The sequence below is a fragment of the Mytilus trossulus genome, chromosome 3 (assembly GCF_036588685.1).
Source record: "Mytilus trossulus isolate FHL-02 chromosome 3, PNRI_Mtr1.1.1.hap1, whole genome shotgun sequence".
NCBI classification, from domain to species: domain Eukaryota; kingdom Metazoa; phylum Mollusca; class Bivalvia; order Mytilida; family Mytilidae; genus Mytilus; species Mytilus trossulus.
In genome coordinates, this window is record NC_086375.1 from 78,388,010 (window position 1) to 78,396,168 (window position 8,159).

Sequence of the window (8,159 nt, forward strand, 5' to 3'; positions counted from 1 at the left end):
ACACATTCCCAATTTGTTGTGTAGATAGTTTTTTTACACTAACATCGGAAACATAATAACAAGTAATCCTTTTTCATATTTAATACGACACTTGAACATCAACATACGTATCAAGAATAATACAATGATAATAGGAAATTGCTATTATAGTCAAATATAAACTGGTTGCATGAAATTCACATGAAGTGCCTGATAATTTTACATTTTAATACAATTACCGGAGTCAAATTCACAAAAGGACGGAGAAAATATCTAAAGACAATTAGCGGAGTAAAATACTATTTAGCGGTGATTAATAAATCCATAAAGTCCATAAATTTGAATAATAAAGTTTTCGCTATTCGCGACACCATTTCCATTCAATTTTAAGTCTTATATTCATATAACCAAAGTCTAAAAACTGTTTTTTTCCACTGAGATGGACAAATCAAAAGTCCAATGAAAATTTCTTCCCACACATAAGTGGGTCTGTCTGAAATCTTGAAATTGAGCCTTATGATGTTTCTAATCAGAATTCATCTCTTTTTAAACAGACATAACTTTTGATTGAAAACAATAAATGATGATGCCAGTTTAGCTATAGACACTTGGGAAACATTTCAATAAATATTCTAGAAATTATCTTAACCTTTGGCATTTCAACAAATTGTTTCATTTTATTGAAAAATATTTTGTTATTTCAAGATTGAGGTCATTAATATGTAGTATATAAAATGAATATGGATAAGCATTTATACATTGGTTTTTATAAGTATAACCCTCAAAATAGTAAGAAACACAAAGTTGATTCACATGAATGAAATAATGTTTAAAACATATTTGCTTGCTGTAGTTAAATTGTCTCTTTTAAGTTACAAAAGAATTGATTATATAAGAATAAGAAGATGTTAACAAGTATCAGTTACTGTTCAGCCTTCAACAATGATCAAACTCATACTGCATAGCAACATATAAAAGCAAAATAAATTTGATATATACAACAAATGACAACCACTGAATAACAAACTTCTGACTTGAGACAGGCACATACAGAATGTGGTGGTGATAAACATGTTTGTTGTCCACCAACTAACGCCTCAGCCTGGTACATAACATAGCAACTCCTCTGAAACCAAGCAACATAATTTTATGACACATTGTAAACAGTATGGACAAATTGTGTAGATGTGCTTGTCCACAAGAAATTTTCATCAGTTGACCTTTATAGAAGTAAACTTTTACAATAATCTTCTCCTCTGAAACAATTGGGCCAAATTTAACCAAACTTGGCCACAATCATCATTAAGGTATCTTGTTTGAAAATGTGTCCGGTGACCCGGTCAACCAACCAAGATGGTCGCCATGGCTCAAAATAGAACATAGGGGGTAAAAAGAAGATTTTGGCTTATATCTCTAAAACCAAAGTATTTAGAGCAAATCTGACATGGGGTTAAAATGTTTATTAGGTCAAGATCTATCTGCCCTGAAATTTTCAGAAGAATCAGGCAACCTGTTGTTTAGGTTTTAGAAGTAGTAATTGTAAGGAAGTTTTGCTGTATTTGGTTACTATCTTCAATATTATTATAGATAGAGATAAACTAAAACTGCAATAATGTTCAGCAAAGTAAGTTCTACAAATAAGTCAACATGACCAAGATGGTCAGGTGACCCCTTAAGGAGTTATAGCCCTTTTATAGTAAATTTTTAACAATTTTTTATTTGTTATCTTTTACAAATATCTTCTGTGAAACTACTAAGATGAATTTAATCAAAGTTGTAAACAATCATCTTTACAGTATGTAGTTTAAAAGTTGCATCTGATAACCCCGCCCCCAAACCAAGATGGCCGACATGGCTAATAGTAGTACATAGGATATAATGCAGTTTTTGGCTCATATATCTTAACCCAAAGCATTTCGAGCAAATCTTTTATAACAAAATTGTTCATCAGGTCAATTTCTATCTGCCCTTAAATTTTCAGACAATTCAGGCATCTCGTTTTTCGGTTGCTGCCCCTGAATTGGTTATTTTGAGAAAAAATTTCAGCTTTTGGTTATTATCTTGAAATATTTAATAATTAAATATTATTATAGATAGAGATTAACTGTAAACAGAAATAATGTACAGCAAAGTAAGACCTACAAATAAGTCAATATGACCAAAATGGTCAATTGACCCCATTAGGAGTTATTGCCCTTTATAATCAATTTTTAACAATTTTCATAAATTTTGTAAATTTTTACAAAATAGTTTCCACTGAAACTAGTGGGCCAAGTTCATTATAGATAGAGATAATTGTAAGCATCAAGGATGTTCAGTAAAGTAAGATCTACAAACACATCACCATTACCAAAACACGATTTTGTCATGAATCCATCTGTGTCCTTTGTTTAATATGCACATGGACCAAGGTGAGCGACACAGGCTCTTTAGAGCCTCTATTTTACAGATACAGCCAAACTTGCAAGACAAACCTTTGTTTCTAAAGAAGAATTAAGTTAAGGTTTTAAGAAACTTGTGGTAATGATTATGAAATACTTGACAGTAATAATTACCATTATTACCTTCACAATGTTCATTAAAACCCAAAATGTCACTACAGACAAATGCATAGCAAAAGAGTTTGAATATATAAAAAAAAAGTTTAAGATGGTACGAAATGGACTTGCCTTCCAAAATAATAAAATTTTCAGTAGGAATGGAAAACTCCCTTAAAAATCTGACCTCTTTTGTAGTAAACTTCATAATTTATAATAATAGTTTGTGGAATAGATTTTTTCTTAATGATTTACCAGTGACACATCGATGTCGTATACATTAACACAACTATAGATATGGGAAAAGAACGATTTGTGTATATAAACATTGAAAATGGTCCCAAATAAGAAATTACTAAAGGGACTGAAAATTCTCCCTCTTGTACATTTTTGTGTGAAGAGTTTCCAGTGTGAAAAATATTAATCTTGTTATGGACAGATTTTGCTGTTTATATTTTTTTATTTAAAGTAATATTCTTTGGGTAAATTAAATAGAAATAAGATTGGTTGTTATTGAGTTTGGCAATGAACTGTGATTTATAATAATGCATATATATCAATCAGGAATAAGTCCGATATTGAATTGGTGCAATTGGAACTGGTGCCCAGAGGAATACCTTCAAACTGTCGATAAACTTCATCCATTAATTTGCTGAAACGTACATAGATGTTGTTTATGAGCAAATTTCAAGCTTTTATCTTCTCATCACATTTCTAGTAAGAATCATAAATATGTTTATTTGTTTCACTCTCATAGAAAACCCATTTTGGTGTACAAGATTTCAAGAACAGCTAAACACTTTGTATACAATCATATTATTGCCAACCTTATGTTATTTCGAAGCTGTATTGATTCCACTTTTAGCTACAATCAATCAATTATATTTGTCACATATAACTAACAATGTAGCCTTATGGTACAGATATTAGAAAGAGCCTTTGGCACTCTGTTTCGAAAGTGTTCAGAGAAATACCTAAGGTTACAATCATTTTATATAACGGCTATTATTTATTTGCTTCAATTGTCAGGCTCATATAATTATATTTATATGGTAATTTAAAGTTAATGTAGTTATGTATCTTGTTTGACGGGATTTGATATTTTGTTAGGCTTACCTGTTCAAGCTCGACTGTGGTATTTTGTTAGGCTTACCTGTTCAAGCACGACTGTGGTTAAGCACCTTGGGTTTTATTTACAACAATAAAAAGTAAGATCCGACACATAAGCTGCACTTCTGTTGCTCTTTGATCCAGTAATAATTTCTTATATGCCACAAGGATTTGTAAAGTAAGATTTATACAAATCCTTAGATCTCACTACTACAATATAGTCCACGAACTATTTGGGGACGACCAATTTGTATTATGGATGAGGCAAGCAGGATTTTTTTTCGGATTGGATTTTCAATCAAGTTCATATGTTGCTACTCATGTTTATTTTTTAAATTACAATTGCCTTATTTGTTCCTTTTTCTTTCAACAGATTTTCAATATTAGATTCAAAATAAAATTATAAAAAACATTATATATGGTATATAATCACCAATACCCAAATTACCCGACTGTTTATTACAGAACTCGGAATTCCAATATATGTTTGCTTTTGAATTTTTCTCATAACTAAGCGGACACTCAACATTGAACCATGCATATTGATTCGTTTTCTAAGGAAAAAGAATCAACCCAAAACACTTTAGGCCAAACACACGGACACGTTATTTTCTCCATTTTATTGACATAACTTCCCAACATTACCTAGTGACTAAAACCATCAAATTATTCCTTGAAGGAATCAATGGGTTTATGCACTTTCTTTCGACTTATTCAAACCATGTTTATCATTTTGCATTTATTCTTGAAAAGAAATGATAGTTTTTTTTATGTTGACAGTTTCTGTCATAGGCGAAAATGCCCCCCCCCCCCCAAAAAAAAAAATAAAAAATCGTCTTTTTATGTGTATACTAACATGAAGCAACATTCCAGCAGCGCCTGAATACAGAGTATATATCTCCCACTTGATTCGAAGTTCCAGGGCTTGTGTTTCCAATCATGATGTCCTTGACAGAGGGTTGATGCTCACACGGAACTTAATTAAACCAAACAAAAGTTTCAAGTGAAGTAGTTGAAATTATCCCATCGTAAATATAACGGATGCCATCACGAGCTAGTTGACCGTTAAAGAATATCCAAATATGACCACGGATATGTTCTTTTTATGTCATAACAACAATCCTGTTCCCTTTACTCGAATGTGACCTACCTAGTTTTAACATGAGCAACACGACGGGTGTTTTATACGGAGCAAGATCTGATTACCAGGATCACCTGAGAGCACCCCGATTTTAGATAGGCGTTCGTATTGCTCATCTTTAGCTTTCTATGTTGTTGTTGTTTTTTTTTTGTACTGTTGTTTGTATGTTTGTCTTTTTCTTTTTTAGGCATGGTATTGTCAGTTTACCTACGACTTATTAGTATGAATGTCCCTTTGGAATATTTCGCCTCTCTTTTATTGAAAAAAAGAGTAATCGGATTTTGAAAAAGAGTGACATCAAAATCTTACTCTGACTCAGATTTTCTGTATGAGTTTCAAGATGTAATTTGACATCTTTTGCATCCTGTATTTTCTTTTATAGCAATCTTAATGAACACCACCATAGTGATTAGTTGTGTTAAATTCTAATAAAATTGTATTTATGGTTTCGGAAGACCATATCTTTTAACAATTTAACAGACGTTAAGTTATAGCCAAATCAATGACATTAGGTCAGACGAGCGTGTAAGGCATCTAGAGGTCGTCAAAAAGAGTCTAGATTCGTATATAGCATATATTATGTCTAGACAACCTGAAAATGAAAAGCAATCATCCCAAATTTCTATCTACATCAATTATCCGAAACGTCAAACAGAAGACCAAGGGAAACTTCACTTGAACTTGAATATAGATGTTTGACAGGAAGCAACATTTATTTACAAAACTGAAACACTGTCAATACATGGTACACCATTGTTCATGCATATTGGTTCGTTTTGTGAGTAAATAGGAACAATTCAAGCACATAAGGCCAACCACACAGATATGTTATTCACCTTTCTATTGGCATGACAGTCTTCCATTATGATCTTTTGGTCTATTCTTGGGGATCGAACGTCACTGGGAGATTTTTTCGTGTGTGTGGAAAGGGAGGGGTTAATATTCTTGCATGGCGAAAAGACCCTTTGATAATCGGGGTGTTTGGGAGTGGTGAATATTTTGGAAATTACTGTTTGAATGCTGGAAATTGATATTGTGTGCGCAAAACCGCGCGATGTTACTAAGATGTACTAGCAACATGTAAAAATAAATACTAGAATTCCATCTGCAAAAAAATCCTCTTAAAATATAAAAATTGTAAAAATTGTTTAATTCAGTTTGTAACATAATACAGTAATAAAACAAAACATAGAATGATAAACCGACATTTGTGATACATCGTAATTGACATGCAACAATTTTACTATCAAGGCATATGAAAACAAGTGTATTTTGTTATTTAGCAAGTATTATCCTTTAATATATATACATTTTTTAAGAACGAGAGCGACTACAAAATCGCCAAAACAGACAGGAAAGGTTTTTTTTCTATATAGATCATTGCAAAGGCCTTAGTCATTGTGTTGGATAATTTCCCCATGATTTCAATGCACATGTTGCATCTTTCGTTTAACATACTTGTATTCTTCAGTTGTAAACGGCTGCTAATACTACAGCAATGATAAAGAACACGACAGGGAAAGCAATGAGAACAAAACGTTTAATTTTCTCTTCTTCAGTCAGTGGCAAAACTTCTCCCTGGCCATAATAGTTTGATTTTTCTTCTAACTCTAGATCCTTGGCATCAACAATCTCTTTTTGGTCCACATTTCCCTGTGAAATTAGATTTATGAAATAATTATCAAACATGTTAATACATAAACACGATACCTTTATTTTGTCAACTCCTGCTAATATTCTGATCTCAAGTATATCAGATGTTTCTATTATAAGCAAAATCTGTCTGTAGTAGCAGTTACGATCAATGTGCTGTGGCCTGAAAGTTTTGATTGCCAAGTCATTGTCAACGACTCCAATTAAAAAACTAAATGTGTGTTGTTGACATTTTTGAAGTTCTATGTATGGTCTTGAGGTAGATATTTCTGGAGGGATACACAAACTGTGCATATTATGTTTTTGACATACTTCCCTTATTACCCGTTGGTCATTCATGCCATTACAAAAATACATTATTTAAATAATTCATATAACGATAACATAACTTACATGAAGTAATAACAAAACTAATTTTCGACCAAACGTATAACTGTGTCACAAAATTTAAACACTAAAAAAATTTCTTTTATAAACTTTTTATTTCCTAATTCAATTTTTCTGTAACTACTGATGTACAAAACAAGGTTCAAGGGAATCATTTTACATGACACTACTGTCACTTTATGTTCAATTAAGATATGTATCAAGGTTAAGTATAGTTTATAGGTAAATTTTATATATTTGTATACGTTCAACACTGGATCAAAGGTAACACAAACTAGAGCAAGTGAAATAGGTCACCTTAAACTAGGCTATACATATTTGGTTGATTTCAAATATCACATAATCACTTATAAATGGACATATAAGGTGATTTTAGATCATTGTCCATGTTCAATTCATTAGTGACCATACGAAAAGGGATATGAGGGTATAAAATATGGTTGACAAGAAGAATTCTCTTGCCCGGCTGCAAGAGATTTGATTAGAGACATCTATAAAAACGCAGTCAAGTGTTGTTAAAATGAGGACATTAAATCGAACCAGCGTGCAATGATGGTTTCCAGAACCCTAGAAACATCTTTTCATGTATAATTTGCTTGTCTTGTGAGAATATTTTCCACTGAACACGAAGCAAACAACAAATCTAGCAATCCTCTAAAACAAAGTACAATTTACGGACATAAAAGAATATATAGCTTTATTAGTGTTATAATTAAAATGTTTTTATTGTATATTTAAATTTAAGTTTTTTGGTTTTTTTGGGGGGGGTGGGGGGGTAAGTATTTTTGCCTTCGATGTCGACATGGAAATGTGAAGTTAGTTTTCTTCATCGTCAATAAAATAAATAATAGTTTTGACCACATTTTTATTAATTTCCATAATGTAAACCAAAAGAAAAAGAAAATCCTTCTATCTTTTAGTTTGATAAAAATCTGTGTAACTTACCTCACTTGTACTGTTAATATTTTTTGGTTTAAAATGTATATAGGGTTTTATGAATATGTTGATTGCTCGCATATAGTGTTTGTGAACCAAGCAACGATCTTCCGAGCGACTTTCTTGTACATGTAACAGAGAATTATTAAAAAAAGTACCAAAACAACAAAATCAATGATTTCTTATTATTTACATGTTTATAAATGTATATACGATGTGCAGTAAATGAGCACTGGACCAGTTATATTATACCTCACCTATCAATGGTTTGCACACCTACCTTTTTCACTAGACATATAAATAATAATGAGGACTATGATCACAGGTACTATATAAAGCAAATCTGTTTAAAAGTTTCAATACTTACAGAAATCGTCGAAAGCCCAAGATCCGCAGATTTTTGTCGTTTAGACATT